This window comes from Zalophus californianus, chromosome 15, assembly GCF_009762305.2.
Source record: "Zalophus californianus isolate mZalCal1 chromosome 15, mZalCal1.pri.v2, whole genome shotgun sequence".
Classification (NCBI taxonomy): Eukaryota; Metazoa; Chordata; class Mammalia; order Carnivora; family Otariidae; genus Zalophus; species Zalophus californianus.
The window spans coordinates 59,416,647-59,433,342 of NC_045609.1; the positions used below are offsets into that span (position 1 = coordinate 59,416,647).

At 42.9% G+C, this 16,696-nt stretch overlaps 1 protein-coding gene across 7 annotated transcripts in view; it reads right to left on the reverse strand.

Moving 5' to 3' along the window:
• The window catches only part of LOC113920281 (dynamin binding protein), a 100,799-nt gene extending 85,110 nt beyond the window's left edge, over window positions 1–15,689 (reverse strand). For 3 of the 7 annotated variants that reach the window (XR_004819635.1, XM_035724111.1, XM_035724106.1), the window contains exon 1: window positions 15,539–15,689. The gene's annotated coding sequence lies outside the window, so the exon portion shown is untranslated. Of the gene's footprint in view, window positions 1–8,926; window positions 9,031–12,509; window positions 12,797–13,784; window positions 15,209–15,538 lie in introns of those variants that run through there. The other 4 variants (XM_035724109.1, XM_035724107.1, XM_035724110.1 and 1 more) reach the window with 4 other exon arrangements.
• Between the last annotated feature and the right edge of the window lie 1,007 nt (window positions 15,690–16,696).

The window sequence follows — 16,696 nt, forward strand, 5'->3', positions numbered from 1 at the left end:
TTATGGTTTGGCCTGTCCCCTTGTGCTCTAATAACCCACCATGAGATGAGCATGCCCTGGGAAGCTGCTGCCCCTTCAGCCAGGGCCCCAGAATGAAGACAAGGGGAAAGAGACTTGCACCCAAATGAAAACCCGTTGAGTTCTACCTGGCCCAGCCTAGATCAGCCAAACTGCAGCCAGACTTCAGACCCAGGATGATGATAGCAAATGGTTGTTGGGATAAACCACTGAGATTTTAAAGTTATTTGTTGCACAGCCAAAAAATTTTTAAAAATTTTTTTAAAAAGACACAATATAGATGCTAGATGTTTTGAATGGACCAGCTGGGCACCTCACTCTTCCATCAAACACATATAACTCTTATCATCTGGATAAACTATTATCTTTTAAGATCCAACTCAAATAATACCTCCTCTACAAAGCCTATAGGATTAGGCCTTATGTCTTATACATTCTATAGGGCAAGGATTCTTTTTGTCTATTTTATTGTATGTATATCAAGCACCTAGAGCACTGCCTGGTACAGAGCAGGCCCACCATAAATATTTGCAGAATGAATGATTGAACGCACTGAACTGCTTTAAGTTATATACCAAAATATATAGTCACATTCCCAATGATCATGCTATTCTTTTCCACAGAGCTGTATGGGGTCTCATAGGGCCTCACTTCCAGGTTAGGGAGGGTTGGACTTTGATTTTTTAGGTACTTGGAAGCATCTGAAATGTTTGAGTAGGCAAGCAGATGCTTAGAATCAGAACTGGTTGCAAGTGACTGAGCACCCCCAAATAAAAGTGGGGAAAAAGGGTGGGGGAGTGTGTGTGTGTGTGTATGTATGTGTGTATACATATAATTTTTCTTCAGATGAAAACAAAGGTATTCTAAGGAAAATCATTCTGGTTGTTTCTTTCCATATCATTTCTTTAAAAACAGGTTTATTAAGTTATAATTCACATACAATTTATCCACTTAAAGTATACAATTCAATGTATTTTAGTATTTTCCCACAGTTGGGCAACTTTCACCACTATCAACTTTAGAACATTTTCACTATCTCAAAAAGAAACTCCATACCCATTAGCGGTCACTTCCTATTTCCCTCCAACAGTCTCCCCCACCCCCACCCCACCCCACTTCCAGCCCCAGGCAACCAGTAATTGACTTTCTGTAAATTACTATTCTATAAATACTCTGTATAGATATGCCTATTCTGGACATTTCATATAAATGGAATCATACAGTATGTGGTCTTTTGTGACTTTTTTTTCATTTAGCATAACGTTTTCAAGGTCTTCATATCATTTTCAACTATAAATACAATCAGCTTAAAACATAGGTAATAATTAAAGAGCACAGAGTACAAAGCCAGACTGCCCAGATTTATATCCTAGCTCCACCCCTTATTAGAATTATATGATTTGAGGTAAGTTACTTAACTCCTCTGTGCCTTAATTTCCTCCTCTGTAAATGGGTTTAATAATAGAACCTGCCTCCTAGGGTCATAGTGAAATTGAAATGAATATATGTAAGGCACTTAGAACAGTACCTTACACATACTAAGCATTATATAGGTGTTGGCTGCTATTATTATCTGTGTTAAAGAGAACGGGATTGTGGATAGATAGTCTCAGAATCTTTTTCATACCTTAGGATGTGTTTTGGTATTCAATAGGTTTGAAAATGAGTGTCTCAGCTGGAAGAAATGGGGAATGACTGCTAATGAGTATAGGGTGAAGCAAATGTTCTGGGATTAGATAGTGGCCATGGTTGCACAATTTTGTGAATACACTTTAAAAAACCTCATTCAACTGTATACTTTTTAAGAGGTGAATTTTATGGTTTGTGAGTTATTTCTCAATTTTTTAAATTGAGTGTCTTTTCTATTTCAGCAATTGCTATACTTGCGGCAAAATAGTGATGGCGTACATGAATATTCTGCCTTGAAAAAAGTTAGAAATTTAAATAGCTTCCCTATTCTGCCCATGCACCACCTCCCCCATGGTTTCTCCTGTGCTTCATGGTTTTTGTTTTTGTTTTTTTAAATATTTATTTATTTGAGGGAAGAGGGGCGAACGGAGAGGGAGAGTCTTAAGCAGATTCCGTGCTAAGGGAAGAACCCCACATGAGGCTGGATCTCATGACCTGAGCTGAACCCAAGAGCCGGATGCTTAACCAACTGTGCCACCCAGGTGCCCCTCCTGTGCTTCATGTTTTAAAAACGTTCTATACTTGTGTTTTATACCCTTTATGGGCTGCAGATGGAGGGTAAGTAAACAGTGTTTGATTACATGGACCTTACTGGGCAGAGCTACAATAAAGAGCAAATTTAAAAAGAGAAATCATACCAAATTATATTAAGGAATAACTATATTCTTAACAGTTAAGGGCTCAGACTAAAATAAAAAAGAGAACTAGGTTCAATTTCTGGCCCCACCTTCTATCACGCTATGTGACATGGGACGAGTGACTTACACACCACCCTCAGCCTTCGTTTCCTCATCTGTAAACTGGAGATAGTAATAGTAATTTACAGGTGTTAGGAAGATTAAGTTTGATCATGTAGATAAAACATTTAATACACTTCCTGGCAAATAGTAAGCACTCCTCTATTTTGTAAATGTCAGCTATGAGAATGATGATGCCGGTGATGGAGGAGGAGGAGGAGAACCATCATTCATCACCCAAACTGACTGTAACATACAAAATGCAGATAAGGCAGCAACTTCTGGGTGCTGGCTCACTGCCCAAAATTGCTACAGTCTTCTTGAGAGGAAGGGGGAACAATGTGATTCTGTGGTTACTGGTCACAAGGACAAAGCAATTGACACCCCCCCTACTCTAAGCTCTAAATGAGCTGTGTATTCACAATAGACCCACAGGGATTCGGCAGCAGCTCACAAATGAGATCCCTGCTTTCGGGTGCAAGGAAACCTTTGCCAGATGCCTTCCAGGGATTAGAAGAGTGATATGAAATTAATTCAATTACTCTTCTTAAAAAAAAAAACAAAACCTGAACTTCTAAGGAAAATCATTGACACTACTGTTAAATCCTTCAAATGCATCAACCTTTTAAAAACTGTCCTTTCGGGCTTGAAATGTACAAATTTGAGATCACCATTGCCCACTTTAGACCCTCAGCACCTTTCCTTCGGGACTACTGCAACACCTTCCTCCCTGGTTATCTACCAGGCTCCTCACCTTCGGTTCTGTTTTCCACACTGCAACGAGAATTATCTTTTCAAATACAAAATCCCATCATTCTCTGCTGCTTGAAGCTCCACAAGGGGTTCCCAGCCAGCACTTGCAGAAGTTATCTCAGACCCCTCTGCGGACTGTACAAAGCTCATCGTGACCGGGTCCCTGCTCTCCCAAGTTCAGCCTCATTTCTAGACACTCCCCACCTACCATGCACCTTCAACTCTAGCCTCACTAAGATGCTGGCAGCACTCTGCAAGCCTCCACAGCTTTACAACTCACATCAGTATGATCTAATAATCTACAGCCCGCTTCTCAAACACATTATCTCATGTGTGTGTTGTCGCTATCCGAGATCAGCTGTGAAGTGCTTATTTTTATTGCTAATTGATCACTGCAAGGAACAATAATCAGTGAACTATCAAACCACTCTAACACCTTGTGAATAATATATATATTTTACTTTGTTAGCATTTGGAGTTACCAGAAAAGAACACAGACGAAGCCTGACTCATACCTAGAGAACCTAAGAATAAAGTCTGAACATACTGGTAAAAGTCAACACAGAGATTTCATTCTTTTATTGTTATCAAAGCCTGAAAGCAAACCTTTTAAAATAAGTTGCCTTATAATAAAATTATTTAAAATTAATTCATCATATGTCTTTCTCATTCTATGTTGAGATTTTTCGCCATGGTTTATTAACCACTTAGCTTTAAAACTAGATGAAAATACTGACAATTGACATACTGTCTTCTTACACTCTCCAGGTCACTGAAGACATAAATCCACACATCGCTTCATACTTTAGCGACTGTCATTCTTTGTACTTTGTTATTGACTCACTACCCTGCACAACAAGCACAGCGAGCTAGCAGGTCGAGGCCACAAGCCTATGAGAACAGAAGACAAAACTGGACTCTTGGCATGTGTGTCGCAGTCCAGCTATCATAATTACCGATTAACATCTAGGCGGTGGCAGCAAAAAGAACAAGTAATGAAAACTATGGGTTTGAAAAACATATGTATTAGCATTATGCTCCACAGCCTCCTAGCTGCTTGAGAATAGAGGACCCCAACAGCCACTAATGAAAGTCTGGTTTTAATGTAAACTCATTCTCCTCCTACCTGACCCTTCAGGGATTCTGTTTCCTGATAAGCAGATCTAAACCGTAAGACAATAATATCCCAAGGAGGTTCTGGCACTGAGCCCCAGAAATCCTTAAAGCAACAAACACTGTCTAACAGAAGAAAACCAGGCTACGCGCTCCCTTCTCTGCTCTCCCCACTAACTCTAGGGAACACAGGAATGCCCTGCCAATTAGAAGATACAAAATTCTTTCGGGGGCAAAATGTTTTGAAATACAGAGGGTCTGTTGATAATGTCATACCTTGTCACCTGGGATGCTTTGGAAGACCCCTAAGAAATTACCTCTGGGCCAGACCAAGCAGTATGTGGGCCAGTGAATCCTTTCTATTTATGGAAGCTGAATAACTTGGAACCTCCTATAGTGACAGACAGATTAGTACTCAAAACTCAAAATAGGTCAAAAAAGTTAAGTCAAAAACCATTTTAAAAATCCAGAATGCAGGAAGCCTGGGTGGCGCAGTCAGTTAAGCATCTGACTCTTAGTTTTAGCTCAGGTCATGATCTCAGGGTCCTGAGATCGAGCCCCACATGGCACTTCACACCAGCGGGGAGTCTGCTTAAGACTCTCTCTCCCTTGCCCCCCACCCCACTCTCTCTCCCTAATAAGTAAACAAATCTTTAAAAAAAAAATCCAGATTGTAGTAAACTATAAGATAAAAGCCCAGTTTCTTCAACAAAATAAACTGTAACCAAAAAATTAAAATGAAAAAGGAAAGGGGACTTACCAGTTAAAAACCACTTAAACATTAATTTAACGCAGTATGTGCCCATTTCTTGGGACCTGATCCAAACAAATCAATTATTTTAAAAAATTGAGACATCTTTTTAAAAACGTGGGGGGCCTGCATGGGTAGATCAGTCAGTTGAGTGGCTGCCTTCAGCTGGGGTCATGATCTCAGGGTCCTGGGATCAAGCCCCATACTGGGCTCCCTGCTCAGCAGAGAGTCTGCTTCTCCCTCTGCCCCTCCCCAGCCCACTCATTCTCTCTCTCTCTCTCTCCCTCTCCCAAATAAATAAATAAAATATATTTTTTTAAATTCCCCATTTGTTTCCATTTTTTCAATTTATTTTTAAAGTAAAATCTTTAAAAAATAAAAATAAAAAATGGAAACAAATGGGATGGGGAATTTTTTTAAAAAGATTTTATTTATTTATTTGAGAGAGAGAGAGGACAGAGCACAAGCAGGGGGGGAGGAGCAGAGGGAGAGGGAGAAGCAAACTCTCCGCTGAGCAGGGAGCGCAACATGGGGCTTGATCCCAGGACCCCGGGATCATGACCTGAGCCAATGGTAGACGCTTAACTGACTGAGCCACCCAGGCACCCCACAAATGGGGAATTTTTGAACATTGACTAGCTTCTTTATTATACTTAGGAATTACTACTTTTTTTTAGGTGACAGTAATGGTATTGTGTCATATGTAAATAAAAAGGAATTCCTTTTTTTTTAATCATTAGAACCAGAGGGTCTTCAAAAATGCAAAGGAAGGTGGAACACAGAAACCAGCTCAGTTTTATACATCTTAAATTGAGTGTTGGATACATTTATGTTTTTGTTTTTTGTTTTAAAGGTTTTATTTATCTATTTGACAGAGAGAGACAGAGCTAGAGAGGGAACACAAGCAGGGGGAGTGGGAGAGGGAGAAGCAGGCTTCCCGCCGAGCAGGGAGCCTGATGTGGGGCTCGATCCCAGGACCCTGGGATCATGACCTGAGCTGAAGGCAGACGCTTAACTGACTGAGCCACCCAGGCACCCCTGGATACATCTATGTTTGGCATATTATTCTTTATTCATTTTTGCAAATTTTAAATACTTCATTAGGAGAAAGGTTGAAAAGTCAAAGCATGCTACCCGGATGGAGTTTCAGAGCCCATCCCTTTTTGAGGTGCAACCCCCCTGTCCATCTGCAGTAGTCAAGGCAGGCTCTGGAGAGGAGGCCTCCCAAATGGTTTCGGCTCCAGGCAAAATCCTCCCATGCTCTCCACAACTCAGAGCACTGGTGAGTAATGCGGCATACGTGAGAAAAGGACAGTCCTCAAGAACCCTGTGACTCTGTGTCACTCCCTGTCTTCAGTCACCTGCTCACCTGAGCACTACCACATACAGCATGCTGCTTAAGAGCATGGGCTTTGGTAGACAGACAGATGTGGGTCTGAATTCTAGTTCTACTAACAGCAGTGTAACTTCCAGGCAAGTTTCTCAACCAATTTTTTTTTTTTTTTTTTTAAGGAGGCTCTACACACAGTGTGGGGCTTGAACTCACGGCCCTGAGATTAAGAGTTGCACGCTCTACTGACTGAGCCAGCCAGACGCCTCTCTCAACCAACCTGTACCTTAATTTCTCCATACGTAAAATGACGATTACACTGGCACCTTCCTTATAAAATCATTCTGAAGATTAAGTGAGAATGCATTAGTATGTGACTGGCTAAAATATTAGCTGCCATTTTCTATCAGTAGTGTTTTATTGTTTTATATTTCTTTCATTTGAATTTAGACCATTAGTGAAACCCAGCAAAATGAAAGATGAAATATTCACAATTGTAATTAACAGTATACTTACTGCTAGCATTATTGTTGTAGGAAAGAACATCTGATGAATGTGTGAAGAGAGCAGAAAGTGGGGACTTAAAGTAAATTAATATGTACAGGTAGATCTGGAACAGACTCTAGAGGGCCAGGCAGCAGAGTTTAAGATTTGTTGGGGGCAGTGGTCGGTAACGAGTAAAGTAATAGATGACAATGAGTCAGAAAACAGTCTGTACAAGGTAAACGGGGTCTGTGGCATTGGCCTCCAGGGCATCATTTGGTGTATTTGCAGCAACTTTTTCTTTAATCACCCTATATTGTGCTATTAATATGATTTGAGGCCTTGCTTTATAATAAAGTAAGCAGGTATGTGCAACATGACTGTCATCATGACAATCCTGAACTGGATCCAGAAGTGGCAGAAACACCAAAATGTCTCTGCATTACTGGGGATGGGAGGGAAGAATAGACTAGAAAATGGGAGGACATGGGGTGTGAGGCTGGGGAGTTCAGCACAACCCGACACATCCATTGCAACTTTTTCTGCTGATGGCGCAGATCATTTATCCTCAGAGAATCACCTCATGAAAACAATGCAGAATGTGTGCCAGGCCCAGAACCCATGGCTAGAACGTCAGCAAGGATTATTCTCTCCGGGGCCCCACTCCCACCGAGTGCTTGTCAGCAACACAGACACTCACACCCCACTTTCAGAAACCACAGCCTCCACAGGAGGCTAAAACAGATGTAGAGAAATTAGCTCTGTGGCTGGGTTGATGGTTATGCATACAAGGTCAAGGAGGAAATAGGCATTCTACTACTTTATTGAACCCATGCATTTAAAGGAGGCTAAGAGAACTTTCTTTCTTCACCCATCCCTTAGACTTCCTTGCTCTGCATCACAGAGCTACCTCTTGACAGATTGAGTCATTTTATGGCTTCCATTTATTGAGAGCACAGTATGTGCCAGGGACCTGCTTGGGATTTATCAGTGAACGAAACAAAGGTCCCTGCCATTGAAGAACTTTCTCCTTGAGAGATGGGGAAGGCAGACATTTTAGGAAGTGACGGGTGTTAGGACAAAATGGAAAAAAAGAAAAAAAAAAGGCAAGGTGAAAGGAGAGGGAGTGAGAAGGGGGAGGGCCGTCGGATGTGGAATCTACCAGTTGGTAGGAATGTTAACCTAGGAATTCTCACTTCCTGCTATTCATTACCACTCCCTCACCACTCACCACGAGCAGGTGATGAGGGAAACAAGACAACTGTATTAGGCTTATTTCAGAGTCAAAAGAAGATAAATTACAACTATTTTCTCTATACTTTTCTTTTCGGAAAGTGGCCTAAAGAAGCAAAAGCGCTAAATGAACCAAAGCAAAGTGACAACGGACAGACTTCTCCTCCCCTTCTCCTGCACCCAGCTAGTCTTTGGTCCAGTAGCATTTGGGCTACAACTGCCCCATATTCTGACAGGAAGTCCGGGCTGTCTGCACAGTGGCTCCCGCAGGAACAGCCTGTTCACCGTTTCTAAGGAATCAGCCTGCATTTACCCCACGCCTAGAAGTTACTTATATCTTCTTGCTTTTTTTCAGAGGATCAATCAAAGCAAGAAGAACAAGAGTTGATGGTCTAACCCTGCAGGAGTAAGGGTGATACCATTATATATAGCCCAAGTTTAAATGCATTCTCCTCCTCCACAAGCATGCCCCCCCCCAATTAAAAAAAAAGGCAAGAAATAACCAACATTTTACAGGCTGGTGCTAAAAGACAGGATTAAAGATTGCCTTTCTATATTTTTACAAATTTTCTACAATGAAGATGTTTAATTTTTATAATTAGGAAAAAATAGCTAGTTAAAAAAAAAACACCCCAACCATATACCAAAAGAGATGGTGATGAGAATCAATTGCCCAACACGAGAGCAGTTACTGTTGCTAAAGAGCTACCTGCTGAAGATCTCAATTTTTTGTGAGATCTACTTGGATAAGATTTATACCTGGAGTAGAGACTGATCCACAGGGTAAGCAAACTACAATTTTACGTATCTTATACTTACAATCATGCTGACAACCCCAGTTGTGATGCTGAATATGGCTCTTTCTCATTCTTCACACCAGCTATTTAAATTCTGGCTCTTAACAGCAGGAGAAAAAAGCTGATCTAATGGTGAAAGAAGCTTATATTGAAATCATGAAATGTTTACCATAAGGTTCAGAAGTACTGAAGACTCTTATTAATCTTCTTTTGCTTAAAACTTAACCTTAGCACAGGCTTAGGATTTGGCTATGCACCCTCCTGATGCCATCTTACTGCTTTGGAAACAAATCCTGAAAAAGTATCTGATAGAGCTTACTACCCATTTATGACGAAAATGCTCAGTAAACTAGGAATAGAGAAGAACACCCTAACTTGACAAAGGCATATCTAAAACCAAAAACAAACAGTATATGAAATGGAAAAACGTTAGACTCATTCTCTTTAAGACTGAAAGCAAGACAAAGATGCCCACGAGCAGAGCAACTGCTTTGACACAGTCCTGGAAGTTCTGGGTGATGCTGTAAGGAAAGATAAAGTCAGACGTATAAGGATGGGAAAGAAGCAACAATATCACTACTTTCAGAGACTTGTGGTTAACAATAGGGGGAAAAAAACCCAGAAATCAACTATTTGAATAAGATGGGGAAGAAAGGCTGTCAGATACAAGATCAGCATGTAATAACACTATTTCTCTTAAACTACCAACAGTCAACTAGAAAATAATAGAGACATGACTCACAACAGCAACAAAACTATGAAATATTTAGAAATTAGTTTAACCAAAAATACCTTCCTAGACCTTTATGGAGAAAATTTTTAAAGTTCTAATAAAGGATTTAAAAATGAGCTGATGAAGTATTTAGGGATAAAAGGGCATGGTGTCTGCAACTAACTCAAAATGGATCAGGAAAAAAACAGGCTTAGAAATGTGGAGAGGGAGTAATAAAACAAATGTGGCAAAATGCTAACATTTGGTGAATCCAGGTGAGGGATATACAGAAGTTCTTTGTACTAACCTTAGAACTCTTTTGCTAGTTTTAAATTATTTCCAATAAAACCAAATTTCTTTTAAAAAGTGCTGAATAAATGGAGAGACATGTTACATGCTCTTGGAGGAAATGAGTTAATATCAGAAAGATGTCAAGCCTCTCCCAAATAATTTATAAATTCAATGTAATCCAAATAAAAATTCCTTAAAAATATAATTTTTGAGGAATTTATAAACTTAATTCCAAATTTTATATAGAAAAATAATGGTCCAGGAATGCTAATTAAACTTAAAAATGAAGAACAGAGATGGGGCATTTGCTGTGCCCGTCAGAGAACATATTACAAAATCATTGCAATAAAACAGGGAGCAATAACTGACAGACTAATGGAACAGAGCAGAAGCTTAGAACAGACCAGTATACACATGGAAACCATAGATGAGAGAGAAGGTACCACAATTCAATGGAGGAAAGCATGATGTTTTTGGAGATATTGGAAAGTCTGCCTCATTAAGTGAAGAATAATAGGACTGGAGCCCTGTCTCACACCATATGTAATGTGGGTTCTAGATGAATTAAAGAAATCGCTATGACCCAGGGATTGAGAGGGGCTTCTTAAAACTCTACAAGTATTAACCATGTCAAAGAATTTATCTGATTACATCAAAATTAAGAATGTTTCTTGATCAAAGGACAACATAGAGGGGCTCCTGGGTGGCACAGTCGGTTAAGGGACTGACTATTGGTTTCGGCTCAGGTCCTAATTTCAGGGTCCTGAGATGGACCCCAAGTCAGGCTCCGCACTCAGCTGGGAGTCTGTGTGAGATTCTCTCTGCCCCTGTCCCTCTCCTGCGCGCGCGCACGCACGCACACACACACACACACACACACACACACACTCTAATAAATAAATCTTTAAAAAAAAAAGGACAAAGACAAAATTAACAGATGTCCAAAGAGAAGACATCTGCAGAGTCTAAATGTGAACAATACAGATAGCAACTCCAATAGAAAATGGGCGAAAATATGAATAAGCAATTTACAGAAGGAGCTATACGTATAAGAGATGTTGGCAATCATTTGTAAGCAAAGAAACACAAATGAAAATGACAAGAGATCACTTTGCACCTCGGAGACCAGAAAAGATGGAGAGCTGGAGAAAGCTGAGTGCTGGTGGGGCATGAGAGTATAGGAATCCTCCAACACTTCCGGCGGAAGAGAGACTGGGGCAGCCATTGTGGAGAGGAATCTGGCGCTATTTAATCAAATTCATTAAGTGCCAGCCTATAACCCAGCAATTCCCTTCTGAATAAATATTATGCAGCTTTATAAGTGGACAGGTACAAAGATGCTCACTGCAGCAATAGGTATGTTAGGGTGGAGGGACAACCTGAGTATCTACCACAAAGACAGCAGATACATAAAATTGTGGTTTGAGAACACGGCATGGAGTATAATGCATCAGTCAAAAACAAAGAATTAGATGCACACATAGAAACTGATGGATCTTCAAAACTATTTAAAGAAAAAAGCAGCAAAATGAAATACAGTGCTATAAATTAAAATACATATAAAACAAACAAGATCCTATACAGACAAAAAGAAACATGTTACATGCATTAGAATGAGTACCTATGGGACATAAGGTGAATGGGAAGGGGATAAGGGAATTAAAAACAAAAGAAATCTTTCAGATTCCTTCCATGTTAAAAAAGGAGAATTCGAATGACTATGATAAATACAAAATTAAAACTGTTTCCTTCCCCAAAGTTTCCAACTTTCCTAACAACAAAAGCTACTTTGGTTGCCAGCTCTGTTGATGAGTAACAGCTCTTCATCCTTTTTCAAGCAGGAAGAGAAAATTCAGGGATCAGCAGAGTACTAAAGGGATCAGCAGAGAATATTCACGAAACAGTGTTTTTGTTCCCATGACCTGACAACCTGACTGAAAAGACCTGATTACCTCTTGATTTGGAGTGATTCAGCTAAAGGCGGGTCCGAGTCAAGTCTTCAGGTCATCTGAAGCTGTTTACTTTTAGAACCTCTTCGTATGCAAGCCCCTGGCCTCCTCATAGAAATATTCCATGCTACTTAGAATCTTAAAATTCTAGAGCTCCAAGGGACCTGGTCATCCTACAGATGAGGAAACTAAGGCCCCAAGAAGAATTACGGCTTAGGGTCACACCACTAGGACGAAAGGGAAGGTCTTCCTGACTCTGTGCCCAGCAGCCAGAGTGACCCTGTCAAACTTAAGTCATCATGAGGAACTCTGTTCACAACCCTCTAATGTCTTCTTCCCCCTCACTTAGAGTAAAGGTCAAAGTCCTTACAATGGCCTACACTGATGTGCCCCTTCCCACTCCCACCGCCTCTCCCCTGCTGCCCCCTCGCCCTCAACCTCCCCTGGCCGCTAGGACCTCACCAGCCCTCACACACGCCAAACAGGCTCAGCACCCGGGCCTGGAACTTGCTCATTCCTCTGTCCCCCAACCCTCACGGTCTTAATTCCTTCCAAGCCTAGATCAAAAGTGATCTTAGCAGAGGCCTTCTCTGACCGCTCCGTATAATAAAGTCAATCCTGCCCACCCCCCCAGCCCCCACACACATACTTACCCTTTCCCACTTAACACCTCTTTAAAGTTCTCAGTAGCACGATGAGCATGGGACGGTCAATCCATTCACAGTTTCATTTGTCTGCCTCTACCCCACTACAATGCTATGGCCCCGCGGTGGGGCTTTGTCTGTTTCGTTCACAGCTGTAACCCCAGCCCCAGAATAGTGCCTGGCAGACACAGGTGCTTAATGACTATGTGGTGAATGAACAAATCAGAACTGCAGACTTCAGCCCCCTAGCACAATGCACTATTTGCTCTGCAGTGCTGCCTCTTCTTGGGTAAACCCTAACATTTAAAAATAAAAGAATACATTTTAGCTACTCTATGTTTATTTTATCTCCTCTGGCTGACTTTTATAGCATCAGGGATAAAGCACCCAACCAAAAGTTAACACTTTTGGTTTGTTTAAGAGCTCCTTCATCATAGAGCTGTTCTGTGATCTGATTTTATGGCTATTACTTTACGTTTCTGCCTTTCTAGACGAGAGACTGATATAATTTTTTTTTTAAGTAAGCTCTACGCCCACCGTGGGGCTTGAACTCACAATCCTGAGATCAAGAGTCGCACGCTCTACCGCTCTACCGACTGAGCCAGCCAGATGCCCCTAGTATCTCAGAATTAACACCTGACCCACAAGACTATGTTATCCAATCTTGAAAATCAGTTTATCCAGATGTTTTCCTAAGCTGAGTATAAGAAGCTATTTGATTTTAATTGGATTGTTGTTGTGAAACTTTTCAAACGTAACTGAATGAATTTTCAGGACGCTTTAGCTAAAACCCAAGCACAGTTGAGAATTTCAGAGCAGATAATCCTGTAACAATGCTATGCTGTAGGTAATACACTGACTTTAGAAACAATAATAAACCCAGAGAATGATTCAAGCCTTATACCTGGCAATAGGTAGGCAAGTCTCCATTTGCATTCTATTGTAGTTGCTTTTATCATTTGAAAAAATTCCAATATAAAAAGTATCTGTAATTTCAAAAATCACTGAAGTATCTGAAATGTGAAAAACAGCTTTTTGCTTATTTTAGCCCAACACTGTAAAGTGGGAGGGTTGAGAACAATAACATACTTGAAGATTCCCTAGGCATCCTGCAGGAAGGATTTCCTTCTGAGGCAGAGATAAGTGAGTTTGCTGCCTCTGGAGCCTTTCTATATTGCAGCCTCCAAGTACACGAAAGATAAAAATCTAAGCACAGTCCACTTAACCCTTTTTCAGAACCAGAGCTTCACGGAGTCACACTGTGTTCTAAAAATGAACACCTACCCTTAGTTTTTAGGAGATGGTAAACAGTTGACTGAAGAATTATGATTTGTCATATTCTTTAGGAGGAGAAAAAGTAGCTTGCAGGAGGCTCTGAATTGCAATGTGGCTGAAAGAGGAACGGGAAAGGGTCTTTGCAGGAAAGAGGGCCACTCTGAAAGAGCCAGAAAAAAAGAAACAAGAAGTGGGAAAGGCTCTGCTTTGGGGCCACAAGACAAAATAAATAACTTGCACATATTTGGACGGACTGTCTATTATATCTCAGCTGAATATACATACAATATGAGCACTATATAAAAGACATCTTATCACATTTCCTGAGGCAGAATGTTCTCAGCTTATTGCAAAGGTTATCTGTGCACCCCACACACCCCATTCCCAGGTCAGATTTTAGCTATCCTCACAAAGTACTCCATCCCCATCTCTGAATTTAAGTGAATTTAACACTGAAGTAATTTGAAAAATCACTTTTCACTTATGTTAGGCCAACGCTGATGATGTGACTTGTTCTATTAAAACTTTTTGTTGTCACAATGAGTGACATATGTTTCAAATTAACATCTGAAAGAGTTCAAAGGGGGCTAGAGATCCTTTAATTCAGTAATTTAGAGAAAAGCAGGTGCTGAGGGATAAACTAACTTCCTCATCACCTGGAGTCTATTCCTGTTGCTAGGCTAATAAATACAACACTAAGAAAGCACACCTGTATGCTGCCAGGTACTTCAGTCTGCCAAATACAACCAGGGATTAATCAGTCCCACTCTCCCCCTGGAACTCAGCTATGCAAACAATCGGAGCTAGACTATGCTCAAGCCCTAACCATTAAGCCACATACCACAGCATCACTAATTAGGAAAACAGTCTTTCAACACAAGATGTGCATATTACTGTAAAATAGGCAAGTTACCAATATAACAGAACAACAGTGCGAGAGCCCTTCACTGCTGCGTAAATGAGACAGACAACAAAGGATAATGAAATTGCATTTCAAGTGCGGGATTTTTTGCATTTAAAAATTAACTCTACACCCCAAGCATTCTCCACAGCGCCTCATCTGCAGCAGACCTGGCCAGTTTGTAACCCCAATATTCCCCTATGCAACTGACAGCACCGTCACCCTCTTCAAGGTTAAGTGCTTTGAGAAACTGATGCCTGGTGGACATCATTCCCTGTGACACGAATGCAGGTGTCCGTGGGTAACGGCAAAACTCCAGCATAACCAAACTTGCATCTCTAGCCAAACGGGTCTTACTCTTGCTTCAGAAATCATCCCTCCCTGCCTCCCTGACACAGAATCACGGACTCCTAGACCGACTGGATGTGACTTTGAGCAAGCCAGAATATTTCTTCATCTGTAAAATAGGGGGGCTGGGCTATGCTGAATTCTTTTCCAGCTCTCAAATTCCGCCTCATTGCCCGAGTGTCAGGGCGGTGCAGTAAAAAGAGCCCGGGGCTTGACACCGTTTAAGAAGCCCACGTCCGCATCCCCCTGACTGCTGGCCGCCCAGCTTCCCCCCACCTCCCCCCCCCACCCCCGGCGGGGACCTCACAGGGCCGGACCTGACCCGGGCTCCGAGGAGGGCCGGCGCCCCGCACCTCCTGCCCGGGGGGCTCCCGGCCGGGCCAACGGCCGCCGCGGTGCAGGGGTGGCGCAGGCCCGGCCGCGCGGCGCGTCCCTCTTGGGCGCGGGTCCCCTCCGCCCGCCGCCCCGGGTCCGCGACCCGAGCTCCCCCGCCCGGCCCCGCCCGGCCCCTGACCTGCTCTCCGCCTGCCCAGCGGTCCCTCGGCGCAGCGGGCCAGCTGCAGCCGCCCGTCCCGGGCCGCTGTCACCTCCGCCCCTGGAAGCGGCGGGCGGGCCGATCCCGGGTGACTCAGCGCGGCCGCCCCGCCTCTCGCCTCCCGCCCAGGCTTCCGCCTCTCGCGGCCGCGCGGCCCGGGGCCGCCTCGGTCCCCGCGCGCCCACCTCCAGGCGCCCGCCCCGCGCTCGCGCCCCCTGCCGGCCCGCCCGCCCCGCGGAGTCAGAGGGGGCGGCGCTCCGAGGGCCTCTGGCCGGGGAAACTGAGGCACGGGCCAGCGCGGCCCGGCGCCCGCCGCTCGCCGCTCGCCAGGCGTTGGGCCCTGCGTGCGGCTCAGGCTCAGAGCGAGTCCCTTGCCCCACACGGCCCTCCAGCCTAGAAAACAGGCGAAATTCCACTGAGAGAAGGCCCGCTCAGTTCCCGTCCGCCTGTGGTGCGGTCCTCTTTCTACCCGAGGCAGCGTTCTTCACCGCAGCACACAGAGCTGCCCTTCGCTTCTGTCCGTCCCATTTCTTTCCCTGAGGAAAGTCTCTCGGGACCGCTCAGAATTTAAAAGCGAGGAACAACAGAATGCAAGAACTGGGCAGGGCCGAGAGGAGGCTTTTAACTTGTCCGTGAACCCTCGCGGGATTCCCTTTGTGTCTTAAAGGCCACAGAGTCACTCTGCGGGCTTGTTGTCTGAATTTGTGTGCCTCAGGTTTCCGGGATCTACCTAGGAGACTGCGAAAAAAATCCAACAAGTCTCTCCCTGTGAATGCATCACAGAGAAACCTCTATTTCCAAAATGTTCACAGGGTTTCTTTTCTCCTTTCCTTGTGGTAAAATATACGTAACATAAAACTTGCCGTTTTAACCATTTTTAAGTGTATGATTCTGTAGCATTAAGTACATTCACACTGTTGTGCAATTATCACCACCCCACGTCCCCACAGCTTTTTCATCTCCCCAAACCCAGACCTTATTCATCAAACACTAACTCCTCATTTCTCTCCATCCAGCCCCTGGCAACCTCCATTCCACTCTCTGTGTCTATGAATTTAACTGCTCCAGACCCCTCCTATTAGTGGAATCATATATTTGTCCCTTTGTGACTAGTTTATTCACTTAGCATAATGTCTT